The following is a 24,704-nucleotide window of genomic DNA, read 5'->3' as shown; positions in this document are numbered from 1 at the left end:
GTGTGGGCTTATAGGCATTATAGCCATCTCCCCATTGCTGATGTTCACTCTCATTCTGTCTTGTTCCACCTGTTTTTCTCTCTCTCTCTCTTTATCTCTATTAAATACATAGAAAATTTAAAAAGGAAAATTAATGTTAGTTATTTCTCCCCAGTTTAACATATTCTACCACTTTAGGAATATTGAAATAGAGGAAGGAAACAATTAGTTGCAGATCCATCTCATCAGACACAGCAAGAATCTAAGAAAGGCAGATGTGTATCATACACAAAACTCTTATGATCTAAATGGAAGAATAGACCTGGATGGTGAACTTATTGCTAAATGTGGGAGATTTAGAAATATAATCACAAGGAATCCACATCAAAGTCAAGTTTGAAGGCTTTTTTTAAATTAGTTATAGGCATACTCAGTATGTAAACAGCACAGGTTGGAAGGCTTTTAAAAGTAGCAGAATAGTCTGGCTTGGTAGCCATCTGAAAACACCACATTGAAACTCTGTGATCTGGCACAGTAAAAGCTCCCTGGCCTTCAAGGATGTTAAAAAGCACTCTCTGTCATGATATTGCAGAGCCAAGAGGAACTTTGGTTCTCCCAGCTCCTCTTCCAAAGTCCTTCCTGGGTTTCTGTGCCTGGAGATGGAGAAACTCTGATTATAGAATGACACGCTTTCCAAGTGTTCTTAGTGTGATCATGTGCCCACATGTGCTCCTTTGATTGCTGATCCTCATCATGATATAACACTTACATTTCTGCCTTTAAACATCATGTCTTCAAACCAACCAAAGAATGAAGGTGGGATAACAACTTCTTAATAGTCCTTTGATTGGACCATTACTGCAGCTGAAGAAGACACTGAGACCCTGCATGCAATTCTAGGATGACTGTGACACTCTGACTACATTAAGAGCTTTATCTGGCTTGCAGTGATGTCAATAAGGAATATGTAAGTGACTCAAGACATTCAGATATCCATGCCTCGCTTGGAAGAACTGGTAAAGGATGAGGAGGTTACTGAGTTAACAAAGATGTAATTGAAGTGGCAAATCAGCTCTCCCTAGTGTGCATGCAGATGACAGCATGGAGCTTTTAAGTGGTGGTTTCCAGAGAGAAACCTGACAGATAGAAAATTACTGGAACAAGAACATAAATGCTTCCAGGTAATATGGTTCCATGCTACCACACCAAAGCAACCTAGGGAGGGAAATAAACAGAAACAACAAAGTACACTTTTCTACTGAAAAGTGAAGGTGGGGAAGTTATTATCAACCTCAGCAGAGAAGCAAGAGAGACCAAAATCTTCCAGAAAGAAGGAAACCAGCCAGAATCCATCTGAGGCAACAGCGACCCCAATCTGCAAACCCACCTGGCTGCTGGCACAGAGTGGCAGGAGCAGAAACAAGGTGAGGGGATTTTCCACTCACATCAGCTTCCTTGCAAAGTCAAGAAGCCTGAAAGGGAAGACATCAGAGACCAGTTTAGCAGCTGCTGAAGGAGAATACAAACAGGACCAGCTGGGCAGCTCTGGTAAAACTCCAGGCACTCTGCAAAGTCTCTCATCCCCCGACCATCAGGGCTGTGAACATCCAGAGAACTCATTCGCCCTGGCCACCCTGTACTAAGACAGAACAAGCTGGGCACTCAGCATTGGTGACATTGGAAGCCATCCCAAAAGGTAATAGGACCTACTTATACAAAGCCAGAAACATAGGTCTGCACGGGAAGTGCTAATCTCTCTTTCCTTGTCAGGAAAGGTTATGTATTGCAGTTGAATGATATATTCTTCGTTGGCTTTACCCTTCTCAAATAAGCTGTATTTTGGTGTTTACTGTTGTTGCCTTTGACATTTCTTGATTTCTAGGTTGTCCTTTCCTTCCTTTATTATTGGGGGCAGAGACTGACTGGCCCCAGGATGATTTGGAACCAATTTCAGACTAGAAATCACAACCTGCTAGTTGACAGGATGAAGGGTGTGGGAAAACACACACCCTTAGGAACTTTGGCTTTACTAGATTATCTGTTTCAGTTAATCCCATGCTTTTATAAATATTCTGTGATGATTTTCATTGAATGTCTATATTGGTCAGTTGAATTTTAGAATTTGCCAGCCAGTAATTTGCTTCACCCAGTCTACTACAATACCTGAATAGCAAGCAAACTCAACACCTAGGGACACTTTTGCTGTTTCTCTTGGAGTATAAGAGCTACACCTGGCACTGCTACACTGGAGGTGTTTCAAGTTGGATTTACACAGCTAAGAACACTTCAGATAATTAGAAAACCCAAGCACCAAATTAGCTCATGATGCACAGATCTCTACATTATAATACAAGAAACACAAAACATCAAGATAATACAATTCCACCAAAATTTATAAATCCATCAGAAATGACCTACAGTGAGACTGATTTAGATTAAATGCCTGAGAAAGGTTTGGAAAAAAATGATTATATCTATTCAAAATAATCAAAGAAGCAGTCAAAGGACTATAAGAAAACAAACTCCTGAAGGATAACACAGGAAACCAACTTAATGAAATAAGGAAGTTATTACAAGACATGAGTAAGGAAATAGAAATAATGGAAAAATACTAATCAGAAATATTAGAAATGAAAAACAGAGTGATCCAAATAGAAAACTCTGTTGAAAGTCTCACCAGTAGAATGGATCAAGGAAAGGACAGAATACCTAAAGTAGAAGACCAGGTGGCAGATCTAATACAGTCCAACAAAGAGAAAGAAAAAGTCATAGGAAGGCATGAATGAGAATTTCAAGACATTTGGGACACTATGAAGAGATCAAACATAATTCATAATATAGTAGAAGGAGAAGAATTTCACTCCAAAGGCATAATAGGTATTTTCAACAAAATCATATAAGAAAACTTTGCCCAAGTAGGGAAAGTGATGCTACTAGGGAGCCTATAGAATGCCAAACAGACAAAATCAGGCAAGAACCTATAACTGTTAAACTATAGTTAGACTAAAAAACACACAAACCAAAGAAAATATATTGAAAGCAGTTAGAGAGAAAATTCACGTCACATACAAAGGCAAGTCCATCAGGACCACAGCTGATTACTCAACACAAACTTTAAAAGCCAGAGGGGCTTGGAATGATGTATTCTAAGTTTTGAAAGATAACAAGTGTCAACCAAGGTTACTTTGTCCTGTAAAGCTATCCATTCAAATAGATTGACAAATAAGGACATTTCACAACAAAAGCAGGCTAAAGAAATATATGAAAACCAAACCTGCTCTATAGAAAATACTTGAAGGTATCCACCATGCTGAGGAAAATAAAATCACACATAAGGAACCTGGAAAACAAACCATACTCAAATACTAGTTAATACCAGAAAGCATAGGTAAAACCAGAAGATCTACAAAAGAAGAAAAACAGCAAAAATAAATACACACCTTTCAAAAATAACTCTTAATATCATCAGCCTCAATGCCTTAACCAAAAGACACAGGATAACAGACTGTATTAAAAAGCAAAATTCTTCAATTAGTTACCTCCAAGAAACTCACCTTTCCACAAAAGATGAACACTATCTTAGGGTAAAAGGTTGAAAAAGAGTATTGCAAGCAAGTGGGCCTGGAAAACAAGCAGGTATCACTACCTTTGTACAGTTATAAAATATGTGATATATCTTGGCACTGCTAGAGATTAAACTGAGGGCTTTGTGTGTGCTGGACAAGCATCATATCATTGAGCTATATCCTTAGCTATGATTGTTTTTAAGACTCAAAAATTGAACATTTAAAGCTTAAAATGTAAAATATTTAACTAAATGAGATTCTTTAATTGAAGAAAAGTTTTCATAGAAATACAGCCAAAATATACTGTGTTTGCAAAATCTATTGCAGTTACAGTGATATTCAAGGCTTCTCTTCACTCATTTCCACATATGGTTACAGCCAGAAATTCTAGTCTTATGAGCTTCATTCCAGGTAAGTGCCCATTACAGCTGTACCATTTTTCATAGTTCATGGTTTTATTGGGTGTCTTCGAGGTTTATGTAGACAAACACTTACTGTTTCCTATGACTTTCAGGACAGTAACATCCTGTGCAAGTTTGTAGTCAGCTAACAGTATATATGTCACATATCCTGGGTGTATCATTGACTACAGTTTTTAAATGTGCACAATTCTAAGATAGCTGTACAATAAAGAAATCAACTAACACCACATTTCTCTGAACATAAACACTTTATGTAAGTTACATGTTATTGTACAGGCAAATAAATTGCTCTTTAGCTAATTACCCATGTTTTCATGTAAAACATTTATAGTTCAGGAATAATTGCAAAATAAATTATTATTCCTTTCAAGATTTAGCAGAAGTATATTTTAATTAATCCAGCATATGCAGTCTCAGTAGGATTAACACACATACATATGGTATCAAAATCTCATGCCTCATATCTTGAATCCAAAACCAGATTAAATATTTTCTGCTGTGTAGTTTTTACTTCCATCCATGTCTTAAGGTTTATGAACTCCTTGAAGGGATATTAAAAATTCCCCAGTATCATTCTCAAGCCCTACTTTATTAGTGTGCATTGATATGAAACCCTAAGTACTGCTGTAACAGAACTGAAATTCTTTGCATTAAAATATTTCCCTCTGAACTTCCTTCCATACCAGCCCTCATGCCCTAAGGAGATTACTGCAACCCTTATTAGCAAAACCAGAGATCAAAACTCATGAGTTTAGAAGCTTATTTTGCAGTGCAGCACCTCTCTAAGCTGGAAATTGCTTTGTTTGTGCACTTTCAAAGCTTTCTATTTACATAATATGCCATTTGGTTCTGTAGCTGTCCTTTCTGTAATACCTTGATAGTAATGCTTAGAAATAATAATGCTTAAGCATGTCTTTCTATTCAGCCTCCAGCATGAAGTGCAAAGCACATCTCTTTTCAAGATGACTACAGGTCAACAACTGCATTACAGAGAATCTTAGAAAACATCTTACAGAGGAATAAGCAGAAATAATAAACAATGCATATTTCTGATATCCATTTACTTCAGCAAGCAAGCAATTTTATATCTATTTAATCTTATTTAGTGTATTAATATACCCATGAAGTAGAAAAAAATTTTTCCTTAATTTGGCATAAATTTATAGATCATGCACTTGATATAGGTTTTGTTTAATGGAGTGTAAAATAGCCTTTTTTATCTGCTTGTAAATAGTTAACAGAATAAACATAAAATACAAAATCAAAGTTATCATGGATACATTTCATATCTTTTTGTTTTTTTACTGCTTTATAGTAAGCATACCATTTTCATTCTTAGAACCTTGTTTGTTTTTGTTTTTGTTGTTGTTTTCTTTTTGAGGTAGAGTCTTGCTCTAGCCCAGAATGACCTAGTATTCACTTTCTCGTCTCAGGGTGGCCTTGAACTCACAACAGTTCTCCTACCTCTGTCTCCCAAAGTCTGGGATTAAAGTTCCCATTCTTTTTATTCTGAGCACCCTTGAAGAGATAAGTCAACCATCCTAATTTTTTCATTTATTTTAGTTTAAGTCTACTTTTATTTCTGTTTTGACTCTTTCATATATGCATATCATGCATTTTGATCTTATACTACCCAATTATCCTTTTATCTCCATTCTCCTCCCAGTAACATGCTTTTTCTCCCCCATTAATTCCTATGTGTGGTAGCTGGAAGGCTCAATTTCCCCCCTCCCCATAGCCTCATGTGTTTGTGATGAAACTTCAAACTCAGTCCCTAGTTGGTGGCAATTAGGGAGGTGAAGCCTAGCTGTAAGGAGGTGTGTCACCGGGGGCAGATTTTGAAGTTTATGAGAACAGCTTGCTAGTGCTAACTCACTAACTCTCTTGCTAATTCCTGACATGTTCTCCCCACCAAAACGAAGCTTTCCTTCAAAACTGTAATCTGAAATAAAACCATTCTCCCATATGCTATTTTGGTTGGTTGCTTTGTTTTAGCAATAAGAAGATAACTACCACAAACAATACCATCATCATTATCAACAGCAAACATGGCACTGAAGACTGGGGCTATTGTTGCCATAAACCTAATTACATATTTCTTAGTCTTTTAGAACTAATTTTTGTGATGGAAAGATTTAAAACTTTAGACTGGTGAAATCTTATGGTATAGTAAGCAGAGATTGGTGGACCATCATGGAAAAGTTTGAAAGACCTAAAGAGCTTGGTTTATGAGGCTTCTGAGGGGAAGGAGGACTTTGGCAAGACTGAGCTAGAAGGAAGTTTGTGTAAGAGGCTGGCTGTTTTTCTGTATCATGAGATTCTGAGAAAAGTTTAATTTAAAAGTAATGGCCTATGGTGTTTTGTGAAGACATATGACCAGATTCACATCACAGGCCTTTCGATTGAAAGCAGGGTGTATGAAAGGATAGTGCTGAAGGAATTTTCTTGCTCCTCAATGTTGACTTTACTCCTTCTGAAGTAAAAAATTGGGTAGCCCACCTGATACTGGTTTTTGAAGTTCTAACAAATGCAGGAAAGTGAGGGTCACTGGATCTGTAATGGCCACTGGGTGATGTGGAGTAGGGTCACAGTCCTTATATAGAGGCTATAAGGGGTCATGACATAGAGCCATGAAAGTAAACTGTGGATATCACAGGATTTTGGAGATGCCAGTACTATGGGATGGCCCCAAGGAAGGCTTCTTGCTCTAGCTTGAGTGGATCTGCCCAGAAAACAAGCAGCATGGCTGGAGAGGTGAAATTTGGAGCCCAGAGAATTAAATGTTGGTCACAGATGCTGGGCAGTTGTAGGACTTGATATTTGCCTTGCTGGTTTTCAATCTTGCATTAATCTAGGCTTTCCTTGCTATGCCTTCATTTTTCCAAATGGAATGTTTACTGCGTATCATTATGTGTCATAATTATGTACTTTGCATTTTGATTTTACAGGTTCACAGTAAAGAGACTATCAGATGAGGCTTTTTGTTTTGGACTTATGAACATTGTTGGGACTGGTAGAGACTGTGGGGACACTTAAAGTTGGACGGAATGCATTTTCCATCAAGAGTTTGTGGTGAGTCTGTAGGGTAGGAGCAGAATGTAGTAGTTTGAAAGCAAAATGTTCCCCATGTCCTTGTGTAAGTTCATGGATTTAAAAGCTATGCCATACCCAGAAGATCACATTCCACAGCCCTCCTGTTCATCCTCCTGCTTTTACATTTTTTTCTAGCCCTCTTCCTCAAGGTTCCCTAGCCCTCAAAAGGAATGGTTTTGACGTCTATTTAAGGCTAGATTTTGCAAAGGCTTCACAAGCTGGAAATTAGTATCAGGCTTAATCCCAAACGCTCAAGCCTATGGGAGACATTTTACATTCAAAATATCATAAATGATAATCATGAAACAAATTCTTGCCTGTACATTATTTCTTAAAATATTTATTTCCTTAAATATTTAGCCAACATATATTTGATATATGATATAAGGACTAGATACAAAATTGGTGAAAATTAATAATGTTTACTTTTGTAGATGTTACAAATTAATATTAATGTAGAATAATAAAATTGACCTAAGAAAAAGATAAACTAGTTTGATGAATATATTTAAACAATGGAATCACAAAAGCTTCCATGAGGTAGCATACTGAAATGTGAAGAAGCTATACATGTAGGAGGATTACAAACACATGTTCGAAGAAGAACAGCATACTTACTGATGAAGCACCTAGAGAGATAGAAAACAGAAAAGTTCAGGGGGAGAAAAGTTCAGTGTCACCTAACAGGTGCAATGAGCCTAGAAGAGGCAGGGCCAGAGATCTTCTCGCACCATTTTCAGGTGGTAACTGTGGGAGGACATTTAACAGGTAATATTTCCCTAATGGTATTATCAGTCTTAGCCTTCTAGGCTATTGCAGTGTGCAGCAGAGATCAGCATAGACATAGGAGGAACAGCTGGAGAAGATGCACAAGGCTATTAAAGCTCACACAAGAAACAAGCAAGCCTAGAGAACACAGCAGTTCTCAACCAAAGGCCTGTCTACCCCTTTAGGGGTGTTTAAAGCATGGATTTTAGATGCCATGGTGGATAAGGAAAGCTAATGACATTTATTAAGGAAGAACATAATATTTTGTTTAATATGAGGCTCAGTCTGGCCTCTAACATGTTATCCTCCTACTTCCACCTCCTATATGCTGAGATACAGGGGTATAGCACCACACCAAGTTTGACTTAGATATTAAGCATGCAGCAATGTACAGGATAGTCCCACATAAGAGATGAATCACCTTCTCCCCAAATGCTAATAGTGCTCCTGTTGATAATTGCTGGAGTAGAGTGATAGTTAAAGAAACCTAGAGTTAGTGTGGTGTAAAAATAGATGGAAAGGATGCTTAAAATGACTTCTAATTTATGGTGGATAAAACTGAATAGATGTAATCATAAATCAATAATAACAAGAAAGAAATTATCAAGTAAACATAGCATAATTTTATTCTCAAACATGCTGATTATAAATGTATTTGAAGCATCTTTTTATAGATCTTTGGAAAACAATTGGTAAAGTGGCTATAGATGTTAGTACAGTGGTATGGACTTTATACTGGAATGTGACCCTTAGATGATCAAGGAAACATTGTATGGAAAGGTTTAAAATCACTAGAGGTTATTCTCCCAGAATCCAAAAGAAGAGATTTTCAAGCAAGAAACAAAAGATATATATTAGCTAATGTTACTGAAAGAAAAATATAACAAAAATAAAACTGATTGTATTAGCAACATAAAAGTGATGGCTGACCTCAAATGAGGGAGAATATTTTCAGGTGAGAATAGCATATTGGAGGAAGAGACAGAAAATTCATTAATGTCTCTTTTAAGAAACTGCCATGAGAAGAGACAAGCTGCATGCAAAGAAGTATGTAGAAAATAATGTGTGCCAGTTAGTTATATGCACATACTAGAATATCTAGTGATATTTATTGATTTAAGATGGGAAAACTCACCTAATAACTCTCCTGGCTATTCAAGTTGGCTCACTAACCCTCACTTGGCATCCTTCATGTGCTAACAGCATGAGGGAAGGCTGTTCTCATCAAAATCAACTTAATATGCAAAAGAGTGTCTTTGCATTTGATTCTTTATGCAAAGCTTTGCAAACAATATAGTTCTGAATCTGAAATCTAAATCTAGTATATCTTCCTCCACAAACAAAACACAATATTGGGACAGAATGAAAGGAAATAGGTTTGGCATACAGCTCGCAAGACCCACACAAGTTCTGAAATCTATACAAGCACAAATTGCCAGCATCATTTAGTTTTGTAATGAACTCTATTAATAGGTGACTTTTGTAGAATAAGCAGAATCTATTTGAATTGTATAATTTAATGAATTGAGTTATATACATACATTTATCAAACTCATATAATTACAGTGTGATTTTCTCCACCTCTGAATTTCTTCATACTATTCCGACTAACCATGCATTCACCATTCAAGTGAATTGAAGATGAACTATGATTATCATAATGGGTACTTTTCATTTCTAGAACTTCTGTGACTGGAATTGTATGTCATTTAAACTTATGGATCTGGGTGCTTTCTATTGATCAATTTAGATTATTTTTATAATTTTGTGAATCATCAGTTTGTTCCATTGTCTTGATGAGTAGTATTCTAGATGATCTGTTTTAGTTAGTTTGTTTGCTTGCTTGGTTGAGATAAGATATCACAGTAGCCCTGGCTAGAGTGAAGTAGATGGGCTAGAACTCAATACGTACACCAGACTGGCCTCAAACTTAGAGTGATCCTTTGTTCTCTGAATTCTGGATTATAATTTCATGCCACAACATCCAGCAGTACTCAATCATTTTATCCACTCAAAATGAATTGGCAGGAAACTTACTTACATGTGATGTGTGATTGGAGTCCTAGGAGGGACTAGATCTCCACAAAAATGCAGGAGATCTCAGACCAGTGAACCAAAATTTTTAATTGTTGTCCAATCTGTCAAAGAATTGAAAATACATCCTCAGAAGAGATTAAATTATGATATTTATTTTAGGGAGTGTTAGGAGGAATAGCAAAGCAGGAAATCCCAAGCCAGGTGAAGCCTTCCACCTTCTGTGCCTGAATGGGAGGGGGAGAGAAGACAGAGAAAATAGCTCCCACATTGGGAAAGATCTCTGGGGAAGAAGCCTCTCTGGAAGGTTTTAATTGTAGAAAACACAAGAGGAAACAATAAGAAAAAAGAAATTCTGAGAAGGGGAAGGAGAGACAGCTAAGATCTCCCTCACATAGGGAAAGAGCAAGTTAATAGAGCCATAAGGGCAAAGAGAGCTCAGATAAGACAAGCTGACCAAGAGCCAAGAGAGAGCCTTATAGATGTATTTCAAGTCCCTTTTTATGATTCATATGAAATTAAAATGAGTCTCCTAATCTGACTCAGGTGTGAAAGGGAATAACCTGATTGGGAGCTCAAGAGGCTGAGTCAGGGAGGTCCAACCCACAGGTGTGCTAAGCCAGGAAACGTTGATAAAGGAGCAGGAGTGGATGTTTGTAGCCATCTTGGATGAGAGTCTATCAGATGCAGGTCCAACTGCCGCCAGAGCTGGCAGAGTGGCATCTGTGTTTCTGTGGACCAGCCCCTAAATAGCTACCTATAAAAAATAGGCTAGCTTATTCCTAACCTGGGTCAATAGTTTCCCTCTCTGGGCCTATAACCTCTCCTGCCATAAACTTTTGGGTAGATTTCAGGACCCATGACCAATGAAGGGGCAATTAGTTGCCCTAATAGTGCTCATAGCATTATGATACAAATGGGCACTTCCTGCCCTGCTATATATCTCACAGCGTCTACTGTTGTGTGAGATTGTGGATGAATTTTCTTTCCCACCAGGCCTCAGAGCACTTTCCAGCACTCTGCTGCTAATGAGCAGTGAGGAAGCTTCCACCTCAGTACCAGCTTGATTATTCAGTGTCCTTCAACTGAAACAAGTTACTTTCATCAACAAGGTCTTCCATTTTCTTCTGATGCCACAGGGCCCTTTTAAGGAAGAACTCACTGGGAAATATGCTACCATTGTCACTGGGACATTCCTAAAATTACCAAAGGCTCCTGAGATCAGTGATATGCACTTTCTCAGGATGCTTATACTTGAACTTTTTTGAATAAAAATTATTTCAGATTAGTTAACAAAAGGTCTATTTTTGTTTGGCATTTTTGTGTCTTTACTTTTGATTAAACCTTTCCCCATCTCATCTCTTAGTGTAACACTATCCCCACTTAAACCTTTCCATCTCTAGTATTATACCCCTCCACTTCCATATTATATGTGCTCAATTTCCCTCTCCTCTTACGCACTCTTCTCCCTTCTTCCCTTTCTTATGGTCCATTTATAGCTTCCTGGTCTATATTGATTCTTACTACTACCACCACTACTACTACTGACATACATATCTGAACATTTAAAGTTGTATGACACTTGTCTGTCTCAATCTGGGTTATCCCAGTGAAAGCTTTCCAGATCCATCCATTTTCCTGCAAATTTAATAATTTTATTTTATTTAAAGCTGAGTAAAACTCTATAGTGTGCACATGCCATATCTTCATCATCATCAGTTTATGAGCATCTAGGCTGATTCCATTTCCTAGCTATTGTGAATATAGCCATGATAAGCAAAGATGAAAAAGTATCCCTAAATTAGACTACAGAGTCCTTAGATAGAATTTATGCCAAAGTGGTTTAGATGGGTCATATAACAGTTATAGTTTTAGCTTTTTGAGAAACTGCCACACTGATTTCAAAAGTGGCTACACTAGCTTACATTCACACAATGAATTAAGGGGTCTCTTTTGCCATATCATCACCAGCATTTATAGCTTGTTTTCTGTTACTTTCTTTGAAAAGGTTATATTTAAATATATTCTAATTTTATTTATTTATTTGGGAGAGAGAGAGAGAGAGAGAGAGAGAGAGAGAGAGAGAGAGAGAGGGAGGGAGAGAGAATGGATGCATCAGGGCCTCTAGCCACTGCAAATGAACTCCAGATGCATGTGCAATCATGGGCACTGGCTTATGTGGGTCTTGGGGAATCAAACCTAGGTGCGTTGGCTAAGCCATTTGTCTAGTACCAAAATATTATTATTATTACTACTATTATTTTAGTTTTTCAAGGTAGGGTTTCGCTCTAGTCCAGGCTGACCTTGAATTCACTACATACTCTCAGGGTGGCCTTGCACTCACGGTGATCCTCCTACCTGTGCCTCCCGAGTGTTGGCTATAAAGGCATGTGCCACCACACCCTGCCCAAACTATTATTTTTTGATTGATACATGTGGTAGATAGGGGCAGACCATGATCTCTTGCAACTACAAATAAGCATTTCTGTGGAGGGTTTATGTGGGTGGTCTAAGTCTGGAACTCTGGCTAGAACCTTTAGCCACTGGGCCATTTTCCTGACCCCTTGTTTGCTTTCTTGTGCTCACCATTTTGACTAGAGTAGAACTGAGACTCTAAATACTTTTAGTTTACACTTCCCTGATGGTCAGGAGTATTCAACACTTAAATATTTATTAACAATTTTTATTTCTTCTTTTCAGAACTATCTTCTCAGTTCCATGGTCTACCTTATGACTGAGTTATTCATTTTCTTGGTGTTTGGATTTTTATGTTTTAGACAGTCATTCCCTTTCAGATGGATAATGAATATCCAGAAAAGATTTTCTCCCTTTCTATGGGATACCTTGACTCATTTGTTATCTTTGTTGTAATGTATACTTTTTGTTTCATGGAATCCTCCTTGTTGAGTATATGTTTACTGGGAAACAAGGGCCTCATTCAGAAAGTCCTTCCCTTTGGCTGTATCTTGAAGAGAGACTCCTGCTTTTTCTCTAGTGAATTCATAGTTTAGACTCAGATGGTGTGGTCTTTGATCCATTTGGAATTGATTTATGTTCAAGAAGAGAGATACTGGTATAGTTTCATACTTGTACAAAAATTGTAGATAGCCATGCTTTTGGTAACATGGCTATTTTCATGGTAGTAAGTTTTCCAATCCTTGAGAATCTCCTGGTGTCTTTGTCAATTTCTTTCTACATTGTTTCAAGAGTTTTATTTTAGAGGTGACTTAAGTCTTTGGTTATGGATGTTAGTGATGAAAGCAAATATATTTGACTTTTGTGTTGGTTTGAATGTAAAATGTTACTTATGGAATTATGTATTTGAATACTTAATTCCAATCTGGGTCCACTATGTAGAAGGTTGTGGAACTTTAAGTAAGTGGAACCTTACTGCACAGAGTGTGTCATGGAGGGTGGATCTTGAAGTTTCATAATCCAGCCCACTTTGCTGATTGTTAACTTTCTGTCTGAGGAAGTGACCATGTGCCAACAGCTTTCTGCTCCTGCTGTGCTTTCCTTGTGGTGATGGGCTCTACTTCAAGAAACTGTAAGCTAATTTAAACATTTTATGCTTTCTAAGTTGGTTCTGGTTAGCTATTTTGTACCCCAAAAAAAAAAAAAAAAAGATTTGATTTCTTCCAGGCTAGAAATGATAGTCTTATGTTTCTGGCAGTGACAATAGAAAAAATTCCATAACACATTAGAGAGAACAGAGTATAAGTTAATAAAATTATAAATAAAACAGGTGACAGTACCATAAATTGCAATAAAATGGAGAATCATCATGGACTATTTTGAAAACTTACCCTAGGAAAAACACCCTAGAATAACTATATGAAATAGATAAATTCCTAGATATGTATAACCTACAAATTTAAATCATTAAGATATAATTAACAGATACATAACAGTTAATGTGACTGAAACAGTAATAAAAGCCTCCCAATCATATAAAAGCCCAGGGCTACATGGATTCATGCCAAATTCTATCATTTAATGAAAGCTAACATTAGTGCTCCTCAAACTTGTCTACACAATAGAATGGGAAGGATGGCTTCCAAACTCACTCTACAAAGCAAGGATTGTCCTGTTACCAAAATTTGAGACAAATTTCCATCATGAATATGCATACAAATATTCTCAATAAAATTCTTCCAAACAAATTTTAAGAGCACAATAAAAGAATCATACATAATGTCCATAATGTCTAATTTGTTTTTAGTCCAGAGATGCAAAAATGATTGATCACACACAAATCAAGAGGTGAAATTCATCATATAAATAGATTTAAAGACAGCACATAAATAGATTTTGAAAGCATAGTATCATTTCAATCTGTGTCTAAGATTTTTTTTTGACAAAGTTTAACAACTTCTTTTCATAAAAGCCCTGCACTTAAGAATAGAAGAAACAGGACTTCTGGTTAAGATGGTGGCTTAGGTATCACACCAAAGCAGCCTGGGGGGGGGAGCCAAAAAAAGAAAAAAAAACCGGAAACATACACACTTTTACTAAAAAAATGAGGTATAAAGGAAGTTGAAACAGGAGTGGAGAACTAGGAGAGATCCAGAGCATCCAGAGCTCGTATGGGCTGGCAGAAGCTGCTCCTGTGGGATGGCTCTGCATGCAAGACCATGGCGGCATGTGTCAACCAGCCACCAGGCTCTGCTTGAGCTGCAGGAAAAGCCAGAGAGGGGATTTTCCACTCACACTGGAGCTATCTGCAAACTCAACACACACGGCAGAGAACAATGGAGGAGCAGATCACAAGGTAGAAGAACACATGGAACAGCAGGCAAACTATAGCAGCATCAGACCCCTCCCCTTCCCCACCACCAGTGCCCAGCCCTCAGGAACAGAGTAGCAGTCCAGGGACCTGGCCAAACCTACTTGAACTGACAGAGTACCAAAGAGGGACCCAATCAATAGCACAGCTGACACCAAAATCATCCCAAAAGGTAACTGGGATTACACCAGGTCAGTACCTGCCTAATAAACTTGGTATATTTGCCTGAACCAGAAGTGCTAATTGCACCTTCAATATCAGGATAAATTATATGTTAAATCAGATGGATGGTCAAATTTTCCATTCTTAAATAAGCTGTATTTTGGGCTTGGCATTGATTGCTTGTTGAATTACACTGGTTTGTTTACTCTTCTGTTATACATTAGGGAAGAGTCTCACCTGGTCACAAGCTGACTTGGAACCCTCTACAGACCAGAAATCTTAACTGCCTTGTTGTCAGGATTAAGGGAGTGGGTGAGGCACCACACAGTTTAAGGGACAGACAGAGGATCTGGTTGTCATAATACCTAGTCTAGGGTAAATACTCTATACTGTTTTTCATTGCCATTGTACATTGTTTAGTTAAATTTTAGAATCTGCCTGTATTATGTTCCACTGAGCCTACTTGAATACTCTCATAGCAGGCATGCCCAACACCTAGTCACTTTTGTGGATACTCTGAGAGTCTTCAGAGCCACACCTAGCACCTTAAGCTCCTACCCTGAAGATAATATAACATCAGATTGATTGATACGTCTCATAATGCCCAGCTAACTGGAAAATCCAATCATTAAATAATCCAAGATGCAAAAATATATACATTATAACATAAGAAACACCAAAAATCAAGACAATACAAATCCACCAAAAAGTATTAATGCATCAGAAATGACCTCTAGTGAGAATAAGTTAGAAGAAATGCCTGAGAGTGATTTCAAAAGAATGGTTCTAAATATGTTCAAAGAACTCAAAGCAGAAATCAAAGGAAGCAAAGAAGACACAGGATGCCAATTTAATGAAATAAAGAGGTCAATACTAGACATAAGTAAGGAACTAGAAATAATAAGAAAAAACAGTTAGAATTACTAGCAATAAAGAACACAGTTAATGAAATAAAAAACTCTGTAGAAAATCTCACCAGTAGAATGGATGAAGGAGAGGACAGAATATCTAAGCTAGAAGACCATGTGGCAAATCTAATACAGTCCAACAAAGAGAAAGACAAACGAATAGAAAATATGAGTGGGAATTTCAAGATATTTGGGACACTATGAAAAGAACAAACATAAAAATTCATGGCATAGTAGAAGGAGAAAAACTTCACTCCATAGGCATAATTGGCATCGTCAACAAAATCATAGAAGAAAATTTTCCCCAAATTGTGAAAGAGGTGCCAATGCAGATACAGGAATCCTTTAGAACACCGAACAGAAAAAACATGGAAAGAACTTCTCCTCTCCATATTAAAACCAAACTATCAAACATACAAACCAAAGAAAAAATATACCTACAAAGGCAAGCCTATCAGGATTACAGCAGATTAATCAACACAAACTTTAAAAGCCAGAAGGGCATAGAGTGATGAATTCCAAGTTCTGAAAGATAACAACTGTCAACCAAGGTTACGTTATCCTGCAAAGCTATTCATTCAAATAGATGGATAAATAAGGACATTCTATGAAAAAAGTAGGACTATTTGAAGAAAAAAACAGCTCTACAGAAAGTACATGAAAGAATCCTCCATGCTGAAGAAAAAGAAAAACACATATATAAGGTAACAGGAAAAAGCAAACAATACTCAAATACTAGTTAACACAAGAGAGCAAAGGTAAAACTGGAAGAACTCCAAAAAATTGCAAAATGAATATATATGTGTTGCAGTCCGGTTAGCATTGCTGTCAGAAATCACCCAACCAAGAGCAACTTCTGGGAAAATGAGATTTATTTTGGCTTACAGGATCGAGGGGAAGCTCCACGATGGCAGGGGAAAACGATGGCATGAGCAGAGGGTGGACATCACCCCCTGGCCAACAGATGATGGACCACAGCAACAGGAGGATGTGCCAAACACTGGCAAGGGGAAACAGGCTATAAAGCCCATAAGCCCACTCCCAACAATACACTCCCTCCAGGAGGCATTAATTCCCAAATATCCATCAGCTGGGAACCTAGCATTCACAACACCTAAGTTTATGGGGGACACCTGAATCAAACCACCACAATATGTTTCAATAATATCTCTTAATATCAATGGTCTCAATGCCCCAACCATAGGTTTTCAGACAGAATTGAAAAGCAGGATCCTTCAATTTGTTGCCCCCAAGAAACCCACCACTCTACAAAGGATGGACACTATCTTAGGGTGAAAGCTTGGAAAATAGTGTTTCAAGGAAATGGACCTAGAAAACAAGCAGAGGTTGCTATCCTAATCTCTGACAGGGTAGACTTCAGTCCAACATTAATTAAGAAAGATAAGGAAGGCCAATTTATATTCATTGAAGGCACCCTCCAACAGGAGGACTTACAATCCTAAACATATATGCACCTAACATGGGGGCTCCCAAATTCGTCAAACAAACACTATTAGAACTAAGGTCACAGATAACACCAAACACAGTGGTAGTGGGTGACTTTAACACCCCACTCTCATCAATTGACAGGTCATCCCCAAGAAAAAATAAACAAAGAGACACCTGGACTAAATGAAGTCATAGAAGGAATGGACCTAACAGATATATACAGGACATTTCATCCAAATGCTGCAGAATATGCATTCTTTTCAGGAGCACATGGATTATTCTCTAAAATAGACCACATTTTAGGACCCAAAGCAAATCTCACCAAATACAGGAAAATGGAAATAATTCCTTGCATTCTATCTGAACACAATGGAATCAAACTACAAATCAATAGCAAGAAAGGCTATAGAGCATACACAAAATCATGGAAACTAAATAACACATTACTAAATGATGAATGGGTCAATGAAGAAATCAAGAGGAAATTAAAAAAAATTATAGAAACAAGCGACAATGAGAACACAACGTACTAAAATCTCTGGGACACCATGAAGGCAGTCTTAAGAGGTAAATTTATAGCTTTAAGTGCTTATATTAAGAAATTAGAAAGGTCTCAATTAAATGACCTAATGCTTAATCCTAAAGCCTTGGAAAAAGAAGAACAAGGCAAATCCAGTCAGAAGATGGGAAGAAATAATAGAAGATTAGGGCAGAAACTAGTGAAATAGAAACTCAAAAAACAATCCAAAGAATCAATAAAACAAGTAGTTGTTTCTTTGAAATGATAAACAAGATTGATAAGCCCTTAGCAAATATGACCAAAAAAAGAGAGAAGAGGAACAAATTAATTAAATTAGAGATGAAAAAGGTAACATCACAACAGATGCCAGAGAAATTCAAAAAATCAGAGTGACATACTATAAAAGCATATACTCCACAAAGTATGAAAATATGAAAGAAATGGATTATTTCCTTGATTTATATGACCTATGTAAATTAAATCAAGATGAGATTAATCAATTAAATAAACACATAACAAGCATGGAGATGTGAACAGTTATCAAAAATCTCCCATCTAAAAATAGCCCAGGCCCAGATGTATTCACTGCTAAATTTTAACCAGACCTTCAGGGAAGAGCTAACACCATTGCTTCTTAAGCTTTTCCATAAAATAGAAAAAGAGGGAATTGTACCAAACTCCTTCTATGAAGCCAGCATCACCCTGATACCAAAACCAGGCGAAGATAGAACATACAAAAGAAAATTCAACATATTGGTCTTGACAAAGACTTTCTGAATACAATCCAAATTGCTCAGGCAATAAAACCACAGATTAATCACTGGGACCTCATGAAATTACAAAGATTTTGCACGGCAAAGGACACAGTGAAAAAATCAAAGAGGCAACCTACAGAATGGGATATACAAAGAACTCAAATAGTTAAATTATAAGGAATCAAACAAGCCAATCAAAAAATGGGCTATGGAGCTAAATAGAGCATTCTCAAAGGAAGAAATAGGAATGGCATATAAGCATCTAAAAAAATGTTCTACATCACTAGTCATCAGGGAAATACAGATTAAAACTACATTGAGATTCCATCTCACTCCTGTCAGATTGGCCACCATCCTGAAAACAAATGATCATAAATGTTGGCAGGGATGTGGAAAAAGAGGAACTCTTCTACAATGCTGGTGGGAATGCAATCTGGTCCAGCTATTGTAGAAATCATTGTGGATGTTCCTAAAACAGCTAAAGATTGATCTACCATATGACCCAGCTATAGCACTCCTAGGCATATATCCTAAGGACTCATCTCATTTTCTTAGCAGTGCGTGCTCAACCATGTTTATTGCTGCTCAATTTATAATAGCTGGGAAATGGAACCAGCCTAGATGTCCCTCAACTGATGAGTGGATAATGAAAATGTGGTACATTTATACAATGGAGTTCTACTCAGCGGTAAAGAAAAATGAAGTTATGAAATTTGCAGAAAAATGGATGGACCTGGAAAGGATTATACTAAGTGAGGTAAGCCAGGCCCTGAAAGCCAAGGGCCACATGTTATCTCTCATATGTAGATCCTAGCTACAGATGATTGGGCTTCTGTGTGAGAAGGAAAATACTTAGTAGCAGAGGCCAGTAAGTTAAAAAGGAGATATAAAGGGAAGAGAAAAGAAGGGAGGAGGGTACTTAATAGGTTGATATTGTATATATGTAAGTACAATGATTGAGATGGAGAGATAATATGATGGAGAATGGAATTTCAAAGGGGAAAGTGTCAGGGGAGGGAGGGAATTACCATGGGATTTTTTTTATAATTATGGAAAATGTTAATATAAATTTAAAAAATTCAAAAAAAAGGAAATTACACACCAATCTCCTTCATGAACATAGATGCAAAAATTCTCAACATAATATTGGCAAACAGAATACAAGAATATATCAGAAAGATCATTCACCCTGACCAAGTAGGCTTTATCCCAGAGATGCAGGGATGGTTCAATATATGCAAATCAATAAATGTAATACATTATATAAATGTATTGAAGGACAAAAATCACATGATCATCTTATTAGACACAGAGAAAGCATCTGACAAAATCCATCATCCCTTCATGATAAAAGTCCTACAAAGACTGGGAATAGATGGAACATATCTCAATATAATATCGGCTATTTATGACAAGCCTACAGCCAACATATTACTAAATGGAGAAAAACTGGAAGCTTTTCCACTAAAATCAGGAACAAGACAAGGGTGTCTACTGTCCACACTTTAATTTAATATAGTACTGGAAGACTTAGCCTTTACAATAATGCAAGAGACACACATAAAAGTGATATAAACTAGAAAGGAAGAGATCAAGTTATCATTATTTGCAGATGACATGATTCTATGTATAAAGGACCCTAAAGACTCTACTAGCAAACTGTTAGAGCTGATAAAAAACCTACAGCCATGAAGCAGGATACAAAATAAATACAGAGAAATCAGTAGCCTTCATATATGCTAACAACAAACACACAGAGCATGAAATCACTCCCATTCACAATTGCATCAAAGAAAATAAAGTACCTTGCAATAAACCTAACCAAGGAAGTAAAGGATCTCTACAATGAAAACTTTAAAACACTCAAGCAAGAAAAAGACACTAGGAAGTAGAAAAGCATCCCTTGTTCCTGGATTGGAAGAATCAATATTGTGATAAAGAAATCAAAAAGTTAAATAATAAGAAATTAAACAAGCCCATTGATAAATGGGCTATGGAGCTAAATGGAACATTATCAAGGAAAGAAATATGGATGGTGTATAAGCATGTAAAAAAATGTTCTACGTCCCTAGTCATCAGGGAAATGCAGATTAAAACTACATTGAGATTCCATCTCACTCCTGTCAGATTGGCTACCATCATGAAAACAAATGATCATAAATTCTGGTGGGGATGTGGAAAAAGAGGAACCCTTCTACACTGTTGGTGGGAATATAATCTGGTCCAGCCATTGTGGAAATCAGTGTGGAGGTCCCTAAAACAGCTAAAGATTGATCTACCATATGACCCAGCTATAGTACACCTAGGCATATATCCTAAGTACTCATCCCATTTCCATAGAAGTACATGCTCAACCATGTTTATTGCCGCTCAATTCATAATAGGTGGGAAATGGAACCAGCCTAGATGTCCCTCAATGATGAGTGGATAATGAAGATGTGGCACATTTATACAATGGAGTTCTACTCAGCGGTAAAGAAAAATGAAGTTATGAAATTTGCATAAAAATGGATGGATCTGGAAAGGATTATAGTAAGTGAGGTAACACAGGCCCAGAAAGCCAAGTGCCACATATTCTCTTTCATATGTGTATCCTAGCTACAGATGACTGGGCTTCTGAGTGAGAAGGAAAAATCTCAGTAGCAGAGACCAGTATGCTAAAAAATCGATACAAAGGGAAGAAAAAGGAAGGGAGGAGGGTACTTAATAGGTTGGTACTCTAAGTAGAAGAATAGATTATCAGGGGTGAAAAGGCCCAAAGTGAGGTCAGGGGAGGAGATTGAGTACAGGAAAGGGGGAGGGAGGGCTAATCAAAATCTTAGAGGATATAAGTAAATCATATGGAATCCTCTGGTTTTTGACAATGAAACATTCAGGAGCCATAGATCATTGCTAGAAAATTTTCAGTGCCAGTGATGGGATACCTTCCAGTGGGTTGTTGGTCAGGGAGGTCCCTGATGCCCCAAAACATTATAGACCATTGCCGAGGCCTATAAAGATTTTTTTTTTTAACCAAGGGCACTGAAACATGATAGAAAAAAAAATTAATAAATTATTTGATTAAATTACTATTAAATATAAATCATTACATTTAGGACCTTCTATAGTCTTAAAAATATGTTAAAAGCTACTAAAAAAATTCAAAAGCAACCATACTAAAAGAAAATATTTATAGTTGCCATATCTGATCAAAGATTCATACTCATAAAAGTTAATGTATACAATGACATATATAATATATGTATATATATGTGTGTATATATGCATATAATATATCTATTATGTGTGTACATATATGATATTATATATATCAAAAATATACAAATAAATAACTTAAGAACATGCTGTAGCATAAAATATGTATTTGTGACAGTAGAAACATGGCAAGATGTATGCCATTGTAGTTTGCCAGGGACGTGCACATAGAGCGCAATATGACAGTCCTCTCAGTACCCAACCTACATGGCCAATACTAACGTTCAAAGGAATGAAATCTCTCATGCATAGAAAATGGAACTCAAAGTTGTGCAACTTTTGCTCAGCATCAAAGAGAATATCTAAACCACCCCTTCCAAGACTCAGGGAACCTTGCAGGATGGGTTTACAAGAATGTAAGAGAAAAGCCAGGTGTGGTAGTGCACACCATTAATTCCAGCACTCATGAGACAGAGGAAGATCTCTATGACTTTGAGGCCACCCTGAGACTACATAGTTAATTCCAGGTCAGCCTGAGCTATAGTAAAACCCTACCTAAAAAAAAAAAAAAAAAAAAAAAGAATACAAGAGAAGGAGGAGGACAGGGTGTGAAATATTATTTTCTGTATATCACATGGCCCTTTCACTTATAAATTCCCATCAGCTGTTATTTCCTGCTCTAGACTGATCCTGTCAGTACTCAATCATTCTACCTACCCTCCCCCAAAAGAATCACTTCTAAAGATGATAAATTCTTTCAGCAAAGTAGTAGGATATAAAATCAACACACAAAAATGAATAGCCTTACTGCAAAGACAAGCACATGAGGAAAGTGATGAGCAATGCTGGAATAATACTAACCAAGTAATTGAAAGATCTGTACAATGAAAACATAAAAACACTGAAGGAAAACTGAGGACATGAAAAGATGTAGAGACCCCCAATTCTCATGGATTGGAAGAATTAATGTTGTAGAAATGAGCATTCTACAAAAAGCAATATACATATTCAATGAAATTCAATAAAAATTTCTGCAACATTATTCAGAGATTTAGAAAAAATAGTTACAGAATTCATATGGAACTACACAAAGCATTGGATATCCAAAACAATCCTCGGCAAGAGAAATATTTCTAGAAGTATAACCATAACTAATTTCAAGATATACTACAATTACATATACATAGTAATAAAAACAGCATGGTACTGGCACAAAAATTGACATATAGACCAATGGAATAGGATAGAAGATCCAGGTCCAAGTTCAAGAAATTACAGTTACCTGAACTTTGACAAAGGAGCCAACAACACACACTAGAGGGAAAAAAATCTCAACATTTCTAACAATGCTGTTGGATAAATTGGGTAACCATATGAAGAATGAATCTTGGTCTGCTTCTCTCACCCTGTACAAAAATTAACTAAAATGGATTAAGGATATCAATGAAAGATCTAAATCTATAATAATTGGAAAAAACATTATAAAATTATTATAAAATAACTGGAAGAACACTCCAAGATATAGGATTTGGAAAAGACTTTCTGAATAAGACTTAAGTTGTGCATGAGCGCAGGAAATTAGAGAAATATTCAACCAGTGGGATCTCAAGAAACTAAAAAAACCTATTTCAAATATTCAAATGATCAACAGAGCCAATAGACAACCATAGAATGGGATAAAAATCTTTGCCAGCTATACCACAAACAGAGGTCTCATATCTATAATCTGCAAAGAACTCAAAAAACTAAGCAATTTAAAAAAATCAAATATTTTACTAAAAAAATGTGGCAGAAACCTGAACAGATCTCTAGAAAGGAAGAAATACAAATGGTGAATATTTACTTATTCAAGAACCTTCATTAAAACAACTTTGAGATTCTCACTATAGTCAGGATGTCAATTATGAAAAAAAATCAAATGACAGTAAATGTTAATGAGGCTTTGGGGAAAGAGTGACATTTATTTATTGCTGGTGGAAGTGCAAACTTGTACAACTATGGAAATCAGTATGGAGACTTGTGAAAAAGAATAGATTTACTATTGGAGATCTGTATACTCCTGGGATTTTACCCTAAAGACTCCACTCTTTACTTCAGAGATACTTCCTCACCCATGTTTATTGCCACTGTATTCACAATAGCTAGGAATTGGAAGCAGCCCAGATGACCATTGACTGATGAATGGATAATGAAGGTGTGGAACATATACACAATGGAAATCTACTGATGAGTAAGGAAAAATGAAATAATGTTATTCACAGGAAAATGGATGGACTTGGGAAAAATATTTTAAGCAAGGTCACACAGAGTAACATGGTCAAATGCTGCATGTTTTCTATCCTATGTGGCTCCTAATCTATACCAGATGTAGTTGAGTGAAATGGGGGTAAGCATTAGTATTATGGATATAAAACTAGAATGAGACCAGGTAATTGTGAGAATAGGGAAGGGGAAGAAGAAAGGACACCTGACAAACTAGTAGAGGGAAACAACATATGATAATATATGGTATGGGTTGTGAGAGTTGGTGGGGGTTGGGGGAATGAAGGGTGGGGAAGGGGATTACACAAAACTAAAGACTAAAGTATTTTGTACAATAGGAACCTTCCTCCTGGATACCAGTTTACAAGATATAACCTCTAATTAAGAAAAGTGGACAGTCCAGACTAATGCCCCTTAGAAGGTGGAGAAATCTTAATCTTAAAACTATTGCCTCTGGCTGGTGAATCTCCAGAGCAGAACAGGGACACGCCCCATAGCAAGCAGCTCTCCAGGGAGATCTGTGAGGTGCCAAGCACTTGGTTACCACCTGCTAGAGCTAAAAGGTAAGACCCCATTGCTAAAGACAACACAGACTGCTATCTTAGGACATTGAGTGACCACTAAGAGTAAAGCCAGGCTTCTTCTTGAAAATTTAATGGTTCTGAGAGTTTGGGTGATAATGTCATCTCTAACCTCATGAATAAGCAGAGGACCTGGCGAGCAACACAATCAACAAGCAGGATTAGAAGTACATACCTGTACAATAGTGGCAACAAGCCTATGATGGTAACCTATTGCCCTCTTA

This window comes from Jaculus jaculus, chromosome 2 (genome assembly GCF_020740685.1).
Source record: "Jaculus jaculus isolate mJacJac1 chromosome 2, mJacJac1.mat.Y.cur, whole genome shotgun sequence".
NCBI classification, from domain to species: Eukaryota; Metazoa; Chordata; class Mammalia; order Rodentia; family Dipodidae; genus Jaculus; species Jaculus jaculus.
The sequence above is the reverse complement of the archived record's forward strand: the minus strand, read 5'-3'. Positions refer to the sequence as shown.